The sequence below is a fragment of the Podarcis bocagei genome (genome assembly GCF_964188305.1).
Source record: "Podarcis bocagei genome assembly, chromosome: 6".
Classification (NCBI taxonomy): domain Eukaryota; kingdom Metazoa; phylum Chordata; class Lepidosauria; order Squamata; family Lacertidae; genus Podarcis; species Podarcis bocagei.
In genome coordinates this window covers 69,927,701-69,945,430 of record NC_138130.1, presented here as the reverse complement: position 1 = coordinate 69,945,430, position 17,730 = coordinate 69,927,701, and the positions used below count along the sequence as shown (strand labels likewise).

Sequence of the window (17,730 nt, the reverse complement as noted above, 5' to 3'; positions counted from 1 at the left end):
CCAATAGATTCAATGCTGTGAGTTGTTCCAACCATTACCAGGTAAGTTTGCAAAAGAGCAGTGGCAATGGCACTTCTGGTAGGGTGACAGCCCTCACTGGGCTCAGTGCAAGTCATGGGTTGTATTGAAATACCTGGAAACGGAATCATATAATTGGGGTCCCAAAGGTCATTACTCCAACTGTCTCCTGGTACAGAAAATTTACTATGATAGCAGTGGCCACTTATCAGTGATAAGTAGCTGTCCAGCTTCTGCTTTAAAAACCTCTAACAGGAAAATCCACCACCTTCCAATGCATTCTATTTCCATTGTCAGATAGCTTGTAACACTTGGAAGTTTTTTGTAGTGTTTATCCCATTTCCTTTTTCTTGTAATTTTTCTGGTGGTTCCCTTGCTGCGAGAAGCCAAGTTTCAGGGAACCAGGCAGAGGGCCTTCTCAGTAGTGGCACCCGCCCTGTGGAACGTCCTCCCTCCAGATGTCAAAGAGAAAAACAACTACCAGACTTTTAGAAGGCATTTGAAGGCAACCCTGTTTAGGGAAGCTTTTAATGTTTAACAGACTATTATATTTTAATATTTAATTATATTTTAATATTTTGTTGGCAGCCGCCCAGAGTGGCTGGGGAAACCCAGGCAGATGGGTGGGGTATAAATATATCATCATCATCATCATTTCAGAATCAACAGCAGTTGAAGCAGAGTATCCTTTTCTGTCCCCACTGCCTTCTAAATTTATCAAAACATGTTTATAGTATGTTCTTTTCCTTTCGTCATCAGCTGCTTCAGTGGCCTGTTTTCAGGTAGAAAGGTAGGGCTCTTTTAAAAAAAATATGTTATTTCAATTGTTCTAGCAATAGGAGTATTACTTTTATATATCATGAGAATTGCATTTCATTCTTCAATATAGTATTTTATCTGGTTCACTTATTTAGGGCAAAGAAATCAATGTACTGTGGATTTTTTTAAAAAAAAAATCATACTCCATGAAATAGTTCTTATAGTTAAGTATTTGAGTATTAAAAATCTGAAGCACTAAAGCGTCGAGCCAGTAGAAGTTACACATTGGTGGAATTTTTGCAGAAAGTCATTCACCTCAACTCTTGAATTTACTCATTTATAATTGATACTGAGCTTTGAATTCGGTTGCAATTGAAGGTACTACAAAACATTTATCAACATAATTTGTTTTTTCCTACCCGTAACTTTGAAAGCAAACTTGTAAATTGCATGCTTACAACCAGTTCTTCTCTAGGTTAAAGATAGCTATTGGAAAGCCATAGCTAACTTCTGTCATCATAGTGGTGTGTCCTTCATCAAGGCCATGCTAAAATATATTTCCAAATGCTTTCTTTATTGCAGAAGCATATCTTAGTCTGTTACCAATACTAGTTTCAGCTTTCTGTCCTTATAAAAAATTTCCTAATAAACGGATTTGCTTGATGTCACTCTTGAAATGCAAAGTGGGGTATATGTGTGTTTAAAATGTATATTAGGGCAATTTTCAGCATACGTATCAGCTGATAGTTATGGCTTTACTCCTCTTATTTTTTAAAAAAAGTTCATTGTAAAGTGAGCTGTTTGTAGCCTAGTTTAAAATGTTAATGAAAGCTTCCTCTTCACTTGAGTATACTTGCTTTATAGTGGTTGGAAGGTAGAAACTTCTATGGGCTATTGATGATCCTGCCACATCACTTGTTAATCATTATGAAGATCATTAATGAGAAATGGGTTAAGAATAATTCCGAACTTATTTTGCAAGAAATACTATACTGGCAGCATTAAGAAAAAATATACCAAGGCTAACTCTGAATTGAAGCTGTGAACTGTTTATCTACTGCAGCTCAACAGATGAGGCAGAAAATTTGTGTTTTCCTCAATGCAGACTGCCAGCAGATAAACATTTCTGTCTGACGATGCTGCTGTCATCTAATCACTTTGGTTATGTTGGTCATCTTATGATAGACTGCATTATCCAAAGTAGCTTTCTATAAATACTGGTCATTTCTCCTGGTTCTTCCAGGTTTGGACTGAAACTTTTTGTTGCATTGGTTTTATACTTTTATCAGCTGTAAGGATGGGAAGGACTGGGCTCATGAAATAGGTTGTTGTTGTTGCTGCTGCTGCTGCTGTTGTTTTTCCATAGAGTAGGTGTGACCAGTATGGTGCCTTCCAGTGGTACGGTAAAGGTAAAGGGACCCCTGACAATTAAGTCCAGTCACAGACGACTCTGGGGTTGCGGCACTCATCAAGCTTTACTGGCTGAGGAAGCCGGTGTACAACTTCCGGGTCATGTGGCCAGCATGACTAAGCCGCTTCTGGCAAACCAGAGCAGCGCACGGAAATGCCATTTACCTTCCTGCCGGGGTGGTACCTATTTATCTACTTGCACTGCATGCTTCCGAACTGCTAGGTTGGCAGGAGCAGAGGCTGAGCAACGGGAGCTCACCCCCCGTCGCGGGGATTCGAACCGCCGACCTTCCAAATGGCAAGCCCAAGAGGCTCAGTGGTGTAACCCACAGCGCCACCTGTGTCCCGTTGCCCTCCAGTGGTAGATCCATGCTATTGGCAATGCCAGTTGGGGTTGATGGAAGTTCTAGTATAGCAACATCTTATTGGTCCCTCATTAGTTACCCCTGCTGTAGATTTCATGGCAACCTGGGGAAATGTCAGTACTTGCTTAACACTGGATAGTTCAGATAAGATGCTGACGAAAACCAGACAATAATTAAGGCATCCTGCCTTAGGAAAAGCATTGAAATGACAAAACATCTAATGGTATGCAAAAATATTTTCATCATATTACTTGGGCTTTCCAAAACCTAAAGTTTTCCAGATGCATGTACAGTCATTTTTATTACATTTCCGTGTGAGATGGTAATGCAGTTTAACTTTTCAAAAGCATGTCAGATTCCCCCCCCCCCCAGTCTTGTTAACCCAAGCCAAGAGAATTGCATTCTGCATTGGTGATCATGTTACAGAACTAAATCAATTTCATACTCTGAATATAAGCTGTCTACTCCTGCCTTTTGCATAGGACTAGCAATCGAGATATCACTATGTGTTTTCTGCTTATGCCCAGACTAAGTTCTGGATTATTCAGCCATGGACAATCTGGCTCTCAAGGAGATGGGTGAAATATGTTGAATGTTGCTATACTTAACTGTATAAAGGAAATCAAAACTTGATTAAAATTTAGCAGCCTTCAATATTTGTCTGTATGAAACGCTTCAATTCATGATGATAAGGGAAGAAGAAACCAAATAATATTTGTTGTTGCATTCTAGAAAACCTTAGCTCAACTATAATTTTCCTACACTTGGAACAGTGTTTCTATACAGTTATTTGCCTGCTGTATCCCAATTCTCATGGTAAAATTCAGCAATGCAACCTGACATAATATTGTTTTATCAAGTGGAGGCATATCTACAAGTAGCTAACAGAACTGTAGAACAAACAGCCTTACATTTTTGGGTTACTTTATGGTGTAGCAAGATCTCACTTGGTCTACAAAATGTGAATCACTCTGCCAAATACACTTAAGTCTACCCACTAACAGGAACTCCCTATACAATTTAAACTCTCAGGTGTTCACAATGCCTGAACAAGCCTATAGTGTCTTTTTGCTCATTGTGGACAGTTTGCTTTCTTTTCCTTTCTGTGGAAGGCTATTCTAGAAATTTCATTGCTGGTGGGTGAGTAGTGTTTTTCTCCCCTAGTCCCTGGACAGGTGATTTTGCTTAAATGTACCATACAACTGGAGTAGTGTAGCTAATTATTACCATTATTATTATTTACTAAATCTGAATACTGCCCTTCACCCAAATATCACAGGGTTCACAACATAAAAATACAGTTCATCGTTGAAGTTGCTTCTGTGCATTCATAGAAATGAATTTTGAGTAATGCATGCCAGTGGCGGGTGTGACCAGAGGAAAAAGTAGACAGAATAATCAGAGAGACCCCTAGATTTTTGCTTCATTCCAGCCTTTCAAAAGTCAGAGGCTATTTCCGTGGATTCAGTATGCGCATTCAGCTGCCAGTCAAGTAATGAGAGTGTAGAAAAATTAACATGGCATGCGTGCATGTGCATGTCAACTGGTAAAAATTTTTTAGTTTGAATAAACCAGAGAAGTACTTAATAGCATAGAGAGAGAGAGAGACTCTTGATATGCAGTGCAGGTGCTTTCAAGACGATGTTCTTTCCTCAAACCAGACTGAAAAGGGATCTCTCCCTGTTGCGTGCTAGCGGAGAGCATACCCAAATATAGAACAAAACAGTTCTGCAACATTTTTTGCTGCCCTGACTCTTTGACATTAACAATTGTGCAATGGATTGACTTCATACTCAGCACGTGCCCTGCAGCTTGGAGCCAGGGATGCAGCAGGGGGCCCAGATGGTTACCCAATGTGATCCCGAATTGGATTTGCTGCCACTCTTCATGGGAAGCAGAAGAGTGCCAGCACTGGGTAGTTGTATTCCAAACTGTCCCCATTTTTGTTCTACATACTTCCCCCTTCATTTTCAGCATCAAACTTGCTTCTAGTTTCTACAAGCAAAAAGGTCACCTCGTTCCTGCCCAAACAATGAAATTTCAAAAAGGATAGAAAGTGGTTTTTTTTTACTCCCTTTCCCAATATTCCCAGATTAACCATGGTGTTTTTTAACCCACTTCCAGAATCTTTTGGTGGCTCAGTTCAAGTCATGGATTGTATTGAAAGAACTGGTTGCTGCAGCCTATATTGTTACCGTTATCATTGCTTATTGAATTTGTATACCAACCTTTATCCGTAGATCTCAGGGCAGTTCATAATATTATTATATGTTTAGGGAAGCTTTTAATGTTTGATGCATAACTGTATTTTAATATTTTGTTGGAAGCTGCCCAGAGTGGCTGGGGAAGCCCAGTCAGATGAGCGAGGTATAATATAATATAATATAATATAATATAATATAATATAATATAATATAATATAATATAATATAATATAATATAATATAATATAATATAATATAATTTGTACAGATGAAGCCCCAAGGTAAACAGCATCTGTTGGTTACTGTCCGTTGTACTGGAATAAGGGAACCTTTCATTGGGAAGGACCAATAAAAATGTGGAATTCACAGTAAGATGTGATGATTAGAGACAGGAGGTAGTGCTAACTGAACTGTGGCCTTTTTGTTAAGCCGATTCTCTAATAAGCTGGGAGCTCCAGGGTTTTAAGGTTAGTTTGGCCATTTCATTTTCCAACAAGTTTACAGTTAGGTTACAAGCACTATAATCCTCTGGCACTGAATGGGACACTTCATCCCTTTGCAAATATTAGGTGGGGAGGTTCCAATCAAAACTTATCAGTATCAAGGTGTTTGAGGTTTTAAAAATTGCATTCATCATCCTGTCCATTGACTAAGAGTCAGCTAATGTTCTTCGTCTTCCTTTGCATGTTCCAGGAATGGACATTGCATTAAAATAAAACTGATGAAGCATTAACATCTTAGGAATTATTACAATTTGTATGTCTATTGGTTTTTCCTTCCTTTGAAAATAAATTTATGTCGTAATTAATTCCCTACAATCAAACTTCATATTTACTAGCTCACAGATTTTGCACTATGTATCCTTTTACAATTTTATTTATTCATTCAAAAACCTGTATCAGCTTTTCACTATTTGGTTCTCCAAGCAGCTTACAACAATAGCGTATGCAACATACAGAATCTAAAACATAAACCTACAAAATTAAAAACCTCAAGTATTTAAAAACTCCAGAAAAAAAAGAAAAATATGAAAAGCATTAAGTGTTCAAAGGCCTTGGGAAAAAAACCATTCTGAACAGGCACCTGAAACTCAGTAGGGAATGTTGCTTGCTTAACTTCTTGGTGGAGCGAGTTCCATAGATATGAGCTCACAACATTGAAGGCATGATTCCTCAATGACATCTGTTGTGCTTTTGGCTCTTGGGGAACCAAATGATCTGAGTGACCAACTTGGGGTGTCTAGGATAAGGCTGTCCTTACACCATCATGGCATAATGCCAGGGAGGTGTGGGAATCTACCCTCCTCCTCTCTCCCACTCCAAGAAGAAAAACATGGATATCTATGTGTTTGTTGTTGTTCTGGAATGCCTTATGCATTATGATGATGGATAGAAGGTGGTGCTAAATGACCTCTGACCTTTTGTGATTTCCTAGATAAACTTGAGGTTCTTAATCTGAATTTGACATAGTAGCTCTATTAATGACTGTTCTGTCGTAGTTCAGTTGCCCTGTGCATCTTTCACTGCCTTTCGTAATAAATCAAAGGCTATCTGTAAACCTGATAATTAATGGAGTTGTAACTGCAGTTCAGTCGACTGAGGTCTGCTTAATCTTGGAGCTCTTTGGTTACTCCCCAAGCTTTTATCAAATTGCAACAAATCTCTCAGTTCACTCTAGAAGCCACATATTTATTGCCAGGCATAGAACATGATTGGGCTATGGCTAGGGAGGGAAGGATGGGGAGAGGATTGTAGTGCTCAGCTCTCCATAATGTGGCTGCACATGACGGTGTCATTTGTCAATACCAGATGTATAAGAAGGATGTTGACAAGCTGGAACGTGGGCAGAGGAGGGCTACCAGGATGATCAAGCCATTGAAGGTGCTTGAGCCCCCAATGGCACAGGTGGTTCCATGAGTGCCTCCAGACTGCACTTCTGATCTTCAGAGATGGGCCAAAATGACACCCACCATTTCCCTTCCCCATGTACCCCAGAATAGCTTTTCCTAACCTGGTGCCCTTCCAGATGGAAGACATATGGAAGGGTACCCTAGAACAGTGTTTCCCAACCGGTGTTCCGCGGCACACGAGTGTGCCGTGAGACATCGGCTGGTGTGCCGCGAGATGCCTGGAGGGAGGCGGGCGAGTCGGGCGGCGAGAGGCGGGGCGGCGGCGGCGAGGAGAGGCCGCGCCTCCTGCTGCTGCCTGGCGCTCCTCGCAGCCGGCAGCGCTGCCTGGGCGCCTCCGCGCGACTCTGTCTCGCTGGGTTTGGTCTCCCAGCAGAGACGGGTCACACGCGCACCTCCCTCCCTCCCTCAGCCTGCGCGGAGGGAGAGCCAGAGAGAGGCATCGCTCCTGCGCGGCGGGAGAGGGAGCAGCCGGAGCGATGCCCCAAACGAGCTGAATTCCGAGCGAGGGACTGAGGGGGGAGGGAAAAAACTTTCACTTTCGTGCGTCCCTCCCGGCGTGACGCTGCACGCTGACGTCACGGGGCGGGGCTTTAATGGTGGTGTGCCGCGAGATTTTTTTTCAGTAAACAGGTGTGCCGTTGCCCAAAAAAGTTTGGGAAACACTGCCCTAGAATGATGCCACATTCGAGATACCATGGAGGAAATAAAAAGGCAGCTGGGCTACCAAAAGAACTCTTGCTGCCACAGAGGCCGTGGCTACAAGGAAAAGGAAGACACTCCCTTGCTGCTGGTTGGTGAGCTGCCTTGGATCCCGACAGCAATCTTTGCACATCTTCCCTGAAGTAATCATTGCTCTCTTCTTTCAGGGACTTAAAATATGACTGCCCCCACCCTAATTCAGCTGAAAGTGCTCGCTGGGGAAAAAATATGTTCAGTCCTTTGTATAAATATTGTAGATCTGGGGGATGCAATTACCCATCCTTTGCATCTGAGTCATAAGAGATGACTTCAGCTGCCGGTTGTGTTATTCTGAAAGCAAAGCTTAAAGTATCTGCCTCTCTGGTGCCTCAGATGTAGCTATCATCTGCCCCATTGCATGCTGCTATTATCTTGCTGGGGAAGCATTTGTGCTTTGTAGCCACACATCCTGCAGGACTTCTGTTTTCAGTAAATCAAAGGCATAATTTGCAAACAATGGTACTTTTAATAATAATAACAACAATGGTGATTATGTTATGGTTCCTTCTTTGTGCCAACAATTTAAAGGGCGAGACTTTTGCAATACTGCTTGTGGGAGTGACTGCGGAGGCTGTTTCTGCATTTCATCATTTACTATTACACCACTATTTGTATGTGTGATTAGAAGTTGCACCAATAGGCATTTTAAACAGCAATGTATCTTTGAGATGCTGGAAAAACATTGGAAAGAAACCAGATGCGCATCTGTAATCTCTAGGCATTAGGGGCTTCTGATCCCAGCTTCTTGCAAAACATCTACGTAGCTACTGTTGAAGTCAGAATCCTGCACTAGACAGAACATCTGCAGGTTCCAGCAATACAATTGCGGCTAGCTCTTATAACATGGAGATAATCCAGACCCTTGCTACTTTCTTTCATCCCCTTTTGTCAGCTGCATAAGACTTAGTTGAGCTGAATGCCACTCTTAAGATTTGAGAGAAAGAAAGAAAACAAGAATTAAATCTGACAGATGTATCCACCTCAGGGGCGGAATGGAGGGGAACACAAGGGAAGGAGAGATAGGAATCTGTTAATAAGACCCGTTGGTTAAATCTAGTCCTGACACTTTATTTGGATTTTTTAAAACCCAGTAAGATTTAGTGAAATCAAATGATGGAACCACTACTTGATTTGGTGGTACCCAGAGTTAGGTGCTATGGTGGATCAAATCTGGATTTCAGGGGTAAATATATAAAGGTGGTAGCATTCCCCCCCCCCCCCGTGACCAAATTTCTGAATCCTGATTGGCATATTTAGAATCCTAATGTTTGAATACCTAATGGGATTTGCCTTGTTAGGATTTGAAGTGCACAACTAACATTTATTTTACGGGTGATTCTTGCACATTTGATACTGTACCGAGAACAGGAGTTCACTCCAGGATGCTCAGTAAACACCACCACTGGTCATAAATAACACACAAGTGTACTTATCCAGCGTCATCGGCCACCATAGATGAGGGGCTGAAAATGAATATGTGGAATGTTTGGATTTCTTGAAGCACAGAGTATCTTGGTCAGTTACACCCTGGCAGTTACACCAGGCACCCTGAAAAATGGAAGGGTTGTGTTTCTTGGAAAGTGGGGAGGGATATTATATTTTAGTTTATGCTCAACTAAAAAGCGGTATCTGAAGAAGTGTGCATGCACACGAAAGCTTATACCAAGAACAAACTTAGTTGGTCTCTAAGGTGCTACTAGACAATTTTTATATATATTTGAAAAGTAGTCAACCTTTCTTTCCACTCCCTTGGCTGCCCAGTTCCAGACGGTTGTATCGTCCCCCAGTGTGCTGCTTCCCCTCACAACATGCGGTGGCATCGCTTGTCTTCCCACTGACTGGTACTGTAATTAACCTGGCTCTAATTACATGCAATAGCTGTTTGCACAGGGAGGCTGTATAATTAAAACACGGAGGCATCGAGATTAAATTAATTCCACTAGAATCAACAGAACTATCCTGCAGGGAGGAACCCGTTTTCCTTGCAGTCTCTGCAACATGAGCTGTTACGGACCCACTCCACCTCAGTATCCTGGCTGTCTACAACTAAGCACACTCACTGATCAATATAAGTACAAGACCTTTTCATACTTGCTTTCTTCTTTTCCTGGTCCCCTGGAGTAACTGCCTCTGATCTTACTTATGTGGTGACTTTAATTATTTTGCTTCCATCTCATTTGTGTGCTGTAATTTAATCTTCATCTAATTACTTACCATTTGCATTTATTTCTCCTGCCCTGCCCTTCGTGCTGGTAGTGACCTATGCTGAGGTTTAGCCATAATCACCTGTGTAGTCTGCACATAACAGCATTTTAATTTTATTTATATATTTATTTATTGGTGTGCGAGTGCACACACACACATATGTGTATATGTGTGTGTGTGTGTGTGTGTGTGTGTGTGTGTGTGTGTGTGTGTAATGTCTTTGCCACCTTCTGTGTTTGAAAACAAAATGTAATGGAAATTAAAAGCCAGTGTGGAATTAACCAAAACGTCAATTAAAAGGCAGCATATATGCAGCAGCAATCAGAAAGCCCGTTTTTCAAAGTGGCACTGCAAAAATCCTACCAGAAAATGTACAAGGAAATCGCGGGGAAATACTTCCAAGTCCTACAACTTCTTTATCTGCCTTTTAAGTCTTTTATCTCCCTGGATTGTGGGTGGTTTTCCAATCGATAACTATATCCCACATCTGATGATGTTCCAGGTTCAGATATGCCATGATTCAGGAAGCTAGGGATGACTGAAGGAAGAGGGCTTCTCCACTTAGGTGCCATTTCGATGCACTGTATTAAGGCAGAGTTTGGCCTGCTCAGACATAAAAATGAACTCTGTCTTACAAAAAGTTTCAAATAAAGCATTTTTCATGACCTATTCAATCAGGTCAAAACAATTTACAAAACATAAAGCAGGGTCAAGGATTGTTAGAAGTAAAGCATCTACTATTGCATAATCAATTGGAGTAATTGAGCGGACTATTAAAAGCTAGCTCGTTGGCAATTTCAAAGGAATACGCATCTTTCTTGCAGCTTCCCGGCTACCCTTTTACTCCCTCCCAACCCAAAAGTTATTACTATAACCACGAAGGAGAATGTGGTGCAGGTGGGGGAGTTGAACTGGTGGGGAACTGGGGAAGAAAGGGCCATCCCAGCACTCATCCTTGACTTCATAAACCAGGGATCGGCAACCTAAGGCCCATGGGCCGGTAGCAACCCACAAGGCTTGTCTAACCAGTCCATGGCGACCCCTGCCACCCCTTGCTCTTACCGGTGCAGTGCAGGGACCGCCTTCCAGGTTGATGGCGCCTTCTGGGATGTGCTCCTATGTGCTCCTGCTTCATTCTAACCCTGGAAAAAAAACCTTTTTGGGGAGGGGTGAGATTTTGCATGGCATTCCGAAGCACACATTTTTGGCTGTTGCACAAGATCGTCACCCCCACCCCCCAAGAAAGCGCTTCTTCAGAGCAATATTGCAACGTGAGAGTGCGCAAAAGTGTCAAAACACTATTAATGATAAAAAACTGGTTTTAAGAATAACTGTATTAAAATAATCCCCAAGCAATTAATTAATTGCTTTTTGATTAAATTAAGAGAACTGTTGGACTTTTCCCTCTTCACCAGCTAATCAGGGGTGGGGAGAGAGAATGTTCTGCTCCATATGCAGAAGAAAAGAGCAGAAAAAAATTGAAGACTTGCTTCTCTGTAGAACAAACAGGACGACCATAATCTGTTTTTGAAGTATGTTTTTGAGAAGAAAAATTCCTCAACGTATTTTGCCTCCAGTTTGGTTGGTTGCATGATCATATTTTTTTTTAAATGATATTTATTAAAGTTTCAAAAAAGGTTACAAAAATAAGAAAATGGAAAAAAAGAAAAGAAAAATACAAAATACAGAAAAATAAAAACACTTAAAAACAAATAAATCTTTCCATGTCTTGTCTTTCATTTACTTGTTTCCCTGACCTCCTCACACCTCCTTTTTTTGTATTCCAGTTGTTAATTCAGCAAATCCTTTCCCTCTTTGTTTTTATCCTAATCCTTTATCTGCCATTCTTCCAGGGTGGGTAGATCTTGTGTCTTCCAGTACTTTGCAATAAGTATTCTTGCTGCTGTTGTAGCATACATAAAGAAACTTCTATCCTTCTTTGACACCAATTGGCCAACCATGCCCAGGAGAAAAGCCTCTGGTTTCTTCAGAAAGGTATATTTAAATACCTTTTTCATTTCATTATAGATCATCTCCCAGAAAGCCTTAATCCTTGGGCACGTCCACCAAAGGTGAAAAAATGTGCCTTCAGTTTCTTTACATTTCCAACATTTATTATCGGGCAAATGATAGATTTTTGCAAGCTTGACTGGTGTCATGTACCACCTGTATATCATTTTCATAATATTCTCTCTTAAGGCATTACATGCCGTAAACTTCATACCTGTGGTCCATAACTGTTCCCAGTCAACAATCATTATGTTATGTCCAACATCTTGTGCCCATTTAATCATAGCAGATTTCACCGTTTCATCCTGAGTATTCCATTTCAACAGCAAGTTATACATCTTTGACAGAATCTTGGTTTTGGGTTCTAACAGTTCTGTTTCCAATTTGGTTGCATGATCAAAGGGTGAATCTGAGATTAAAGTGAATTGAAAAGGGATCAGCAACTCTGGGAGTTTGGACTCCTTTCTGTTCCGTGTATGTCAAACAATAGTAAAATTTGGGGTGGTTTTTTTAAACCTAACAAGCTCTGCTCCCATCACCACCCTGTGGAATATTGAAGGTGGAAGATCACTCACGGAGACTTGCTGTGTGGTTTAGAACCTAGATCATCCAGGGTTCAAGATTGCACAGGGAGCCTCCATGAACCTTGTAGGGTGACGGAAATGGCAAGAAGGGGTTTTTGCATGTTCACCCACACTTTCCCTGCTGTTGTGTGCATTTTCCTTCTGAGCAGAATGTACAGGATGCCTGTATAGACCACATAGGTGCATGTCAATGACCAAACACAGACCAAATATCTATGGCTTGATCAGCTCTAAAAGCCTTTGACTTTGTTGATGGGGATTGTGGTCCCAATAATTATTAGGATTTCTGTGTCTTCCATGTAGACATTGTCCTGGCTGTCTTGGCAATACCTATCTAGAATGATGGGGTATTCCTTAATGAATTTTCCTTTTCTAAAAAAAACTTTTTTTTTGTCTGTTGTCCTTCCACATTCCTGAGACATTTCATCCGAGAATTTATCCTTATGTTTATTTCAAATTTAATTTTTGGGGAACTCTCGTTGCAATGTAATGGTATGCATATGTCCCTTAGAAATCTTAGTAGATATTTTGAAACCCTCTTGCCTTTTCCTGTAAGACCTATTACAGTCGTTAAGAGTCGTCAACAGGCTCATCTCAGCTATCTGCCAATCTCCCATTCCCACCACCCTTCTGAGTAATACCCCTCCCCACCTTCTCACTATATAGAAGGATCTGGCAACTTCTGTTTCAGTGTATCTGAAGAAGTGTGCATGCACACGAAAGCTCATACCAAGAACTAACTTAGTTGGTCTTTAAGGTGCTACTGGAAGGAATTTTTTTATTTTGGAAAATGTGTAAATATATATATATATTAAAAGGCATCACCTTTTAAAAAATAATCAGGCAGCGCAGCAGGTCTTCAAATCTAGGCAATCTTATGTAAATGTTTTAAGATGCAACCATAGCCATTCAGTTTTCAAAAGTATCTTTGCCAAATGTGCTTCCATTCTCACTGAATTAAAGATGGCATAGCTGTCCAGTGATCACCCCCGATTTGCATAAATTTGAATCAAAGTCCGTAGGAAAATGTTTCTGAAAATTGAAGCATTCATAGAAGGGCCCCGTGAAAATTGATAGCCTTTGGATGACAAGGACCAGCTCATATTCCCCCCTCACCACAAGACAAACAGTTTGTCATTAGTTCTAAATCAGCTCAGAAATGAGTTTGCACTGATCTTCTATCCCTGACCTGGAGTGACAGCCTTTCCAGATTATCCTTTTTACTACCGCATCGCTTGTTTGCAAGGAATCCAAATGGATTTTTTTTCGAGGTAACCCTTTTGTTGTTGAGATGTCATCCTTTTCCAACAAATGACAGCATTTTGTCTCTGTGTGAGGCGGTGGTTGGAGATCACTCAATTTTGCTCCCAGCTGGCACATCAATTGCAACCGAGAGGGCTGTACAGAATGTGGTTCACAGGTGGCCTGGGTTCAGCGCTGGAGCAAACAATCCCCTTCTTATCTTAAAACAGCAAATAGGGCATGCAGCTAGTTATCCTGCAACATGGCTAGATGCTCACAGAAGAACCATGGGTGTTTAAAATCCTCTAATATGGCTTTGGGGCTTATTCTGAGACTAACTGCAGAAAGGTACTGAAACTAACCCTAGTTGGGTGAGTTGCTGATATGTAAGCGGGGGCAGGCAGGGGAAGTATAGTGAACACTGTCACTATTCCCTGTGTGTTGCCATCCTCTGTTGCTCTCCAGCTCACAGAGGGTGAATATGTGAAGGATTTATTTGTGGATGTTCCCCATGCAGTTTAGAACTTCAACTATGCAGGTTCACAAATTGCTTGGGGGCACACTATCACACACAACATACTGTTATGAGTTCGTGGGTGCTAGGCCTGTATAATCCCCGGATCCAGCAGGTGTTAGAATTTAATTAAGGCTTAGGGCAGGAGTGCCCAAACTTTTTTTCAAAGAGGGCCAGATTTGATGAAGTGAACATGCATGATGAGCTTTTTTTAGGATTGAAGTTGTTGAGAATTTTTTTATGATTTTACCCCCAATTTGTTAAGCTTTTTTTAAGGATTTGACCCCAATAAGTAAACTGCCACAGGGGCTGGTTTTGTCCAGATTAGGCCCCCAAAACGGACATTGGACTTGCCTGACTTCGGGTGTTAAAATGGGTGCCAGAACCATGTGTATTACACTTTTATCCCCTTGAATCAGCATATGTTTAAAGGCCAATTAACACTCGTGTATTGAGCTGTGTGCTAGACACTTTTAAATCCTGTAATCAGCAAGTGTTAAAAGCTATTTAAACTAGGATAACTTCCTTTGTGGAGGTGATAGCCTGGGTGTTGGGCCATTAAGAGAGCAATAGATCAAAGGAACTTGGTGTGAGATGGCAAATAGGTGGGGCCTCTCTCCCTCAACAGATAAAGCCAGAATGATGTGAGTTAGGAGTTATGTGATGGAGAAGCAAAGCAGCAGGCAGAGCAGGTTTAATGATGTTCAATGTCTGTTTGGATCCTTTTGGAGTATTACTGATATGAACTCTGCCATCGTAAGTATGTGTAGAGAAACCAAATATCATAAAGACACCACAGTCTCTGCTGTGCCTCATTTCCAACCGGAAACTAAAGCTCTGGGCAAGTACTGGGAATCCCTGGAATCTTGCCCTGGCTAAAGATTGGTGTGACACACAAAAAGACATTTAAAGGCTGTCCACCCACCACCACAAATAATCCTAGCAGCTGTAGTTTTGTTAACTGATCTGGGAATTATAACTCTGTGAGGGGTAAATTACATCTCCCAGGATTCTTGTGGGTGGGGAAGGATGGGCTTGAAAAACCTCCCAGCGAACAAACCACAATGAATGATCAGTAACAGCCAATGTTGTCTAGTCTCCCTGAAAACAAATCAGGATGAATGCTCAACAAACAGGTCATCTCAAAGCACTGAGAATAAAAGCAATTTTAACTAATCCAAAAGAAAACAAATTAAGATTTCACACTTGGTTTCCCCACCACACTCAGGTAACATACAAAACTACCATCATTTCTACTCAAAACAAACAATTCTCACCACGGCTTTTCAGTAGTTATGCATGTAACGGTTGGCATATAAAATTTCAAGGAACCCTGTGGGGTCTTTTTCATAATGATTGTATAATTCCTTGTAAATGCTAACAAGCAGCTCAGCATGCAAATTAACCAAAGTGCTCAGTTCTTTTTCTTTTTCTCTCTATTAACACCCTCGAACTGTCTATGTACTAAACACCACTTGCCCTTGCTATGCAACACATCTCATGGTGGCAGAACAGTCCTTCCTGCTCTCTCCAGTCGACTGGATCTGTTTTGCTACTTCTTCACAGGGGTGTAAATCTTGGCCAAACGACAGGTCTTTGCCGTTTTCTCCACTGAATTATTTACTTGCCTCCAGCCTTTATTTGCTCATTTGAAACCCCATGATATCCTCTATTCATCAAGGAAACTGCCTCTGTTGAGTTTATAAAACCCTTGACTCCTGGAAAGTTATATGTGTGCTTTCCATGAAAGAGAGAGAGAGGTTATGGACGTAATATGGTTTGCCTGTAGATTTTCTGATTATTCTTGCCTATAGCCTGAATGGACAGCCAATGGCCAGCAAGGTCAGAGGTTGAGAGTTCTTCCAAACTAGACTCAGAAAATCACCATGGGAGTTCTGAAAAACACATACCTCAAATAAGAGGAGTTGCTACCATTGCAATCACAGTTGAGAGAACTCCATTTTCCATGCATCCCTACGAATACCCAGATGCCAGAAAAAGGGAAAATAAGGAGATTTTCTTCCTTACAGGTCACACCGCTGCTGCCTTGCTGCTACAAATGGAGGGGATGAAATCTGATTTAGTTCACATTTAATGGTGAACCTGCCACAGCAGTACTTTCTGAAACAATATTTGAAGTGAAATGCAACCATCTTCCAAAACTCGCACTTCCTTCAATTTTGCCATACAGTTTTCCAGCAAAATAATGTGTAAAAAATACATACGCATGGATTAAGGGAAAGTGTGCATGGAAATGCATATGTGAGCGAATATTGCTTTGCAAAAATGTGTATTAGGCAAAATTGCATATAAATATATGTATATTCAGAGTAAGACCAAAAATTGCTGCTGGATTGTCATGAGGATGTTTTGAAAATGTAAACCGGTGTGAAAATGCGAAGGACTGAATAAGAACAAGAATTGAAGATTGGGGAAATGGCTCCTTGCCACCACCTATACATGCTTTGTCTGCAGAATATTTAACCCCTGCAAGGTTTAACTCTTTGGTTAAAAGAGTTACATAACAAGTAATGGGAAGGATCTGTTTGAAATCCTGGAGAGTGGATTCTCATCGGAGTGGACAATACTAGGCTAACTGGACATGATCCTGGCAGAAGTCAAAATACCATGATTAGCTTTCACATTTTCAAGCCACTTAGAGCTGTTCATAGTCCTTGACATGAATGAAGAAACTGCCCAGATCCTATTTTGGAAATCTATACAGGAAAGAAGGCTGCTTTTAAAATCTGGTCTAGATTTTGCAATCTAGTTTAAATTCTAACAAATGCCTTCAAACATCAGGTGCGTATTTAAAAGGGAGTGACTCCTTTTCAATGGATGTCTTCAAAGGCCTTGAATTAATGCCAAGTTTGAAACTAGTTGCAGATAGGTAGCCGTGTTGGTCTGCCATAGTCAAACTTAAAAAAATTCCTTCCAGTAGCACCTTAAAGACCAACTAAGTTAGTTCTTGGTATAAGCTTTCGTGTGCATGCATCTGAAGAAGTGTGCATGCACACGAAAGCTTATACCAAGAACTAACTTAGTTGGTCTTTAAGGTGCTACTGGAAGGAATTTTTTTAAGTTTGAAACTATTTGCAAACTGATGAAATTTCAATTTCACAAAATCAAAAGAATTCAGAAAGTTGCTTGAAGAGAAAGTAGAAGGAAAAACAGCAACTTTGGTCCAGAAGCGATGCATATTAAACCCTCTTTCCCAGAGCCTGCTTCTGCAATCAAAATGAAAGAAAGAGAAATATGCTGGTTAGTCATTTCTATTCAACTCTGGCGAAGTATGTTGATGATTCACGGAACTGAGCAAGCAAGCCAACAGGACTGCAGTACTTGCAGCATGTAACTGGACAGGAAACATCAGAGCTAGTCAGCCTTGAAGAGGCGTGTTAATGGCTAGAAGAAACTCAGTGCAATTTCATATGCCATCAATCTTTTCCAGAGCTATCGTTTCTGGACTTGGGTGATCAGCTGGTGGTTGCCTGTGGATTGGAACACACATCCAGACCAGGGAAAAAAAAGCTGCAGATGGCTGTTGCATGCGTTTGGGTTGGTCTTGTGGGTTTGTGGCAGTGCCAGCTCTGGGTTTCATATTTTTGGTGGGGTGGGGATTGTGTTGGTTTTGGACGAGACATCCTCTGTGAACTCCCCTTCTTCAATGAAATTCCTCACCCCTGGTTTCAGCAGCTGCTACTGCATTCACCATTGCTGGTGCTGCTCTCTGGCCAAAGAGTCTGTGGATGAGCAGCTGGTAGCAATTGCT

At 41.2% G+C, this 17,730-nt stretch overlaps 1 protein-coding gene across 2 annotated transcripts in view; it reads right to left on the bottom strand.

Moving 5' to 3' along the window:
• Nucleotides 1–1,824: 1,824 nt before the first annotated feature.
• LOC308589698 (uncharacterized protein) overlaps nt 1,825–17,730 on the bottom strand; it is a 474,186-nt gene continuing 458,280 nt past the window's right edge. For both annotated transcript variants that reach the window (XR_014009418.1, XR_014009419.1), the window contains exon 6: nt 1,825–2,379. The gene's annotated coding sequence lies outside the window, so the exon portion shown is untranslated. The remainder of the gene's footprint in view (nt 2,380–17,730) is intronic.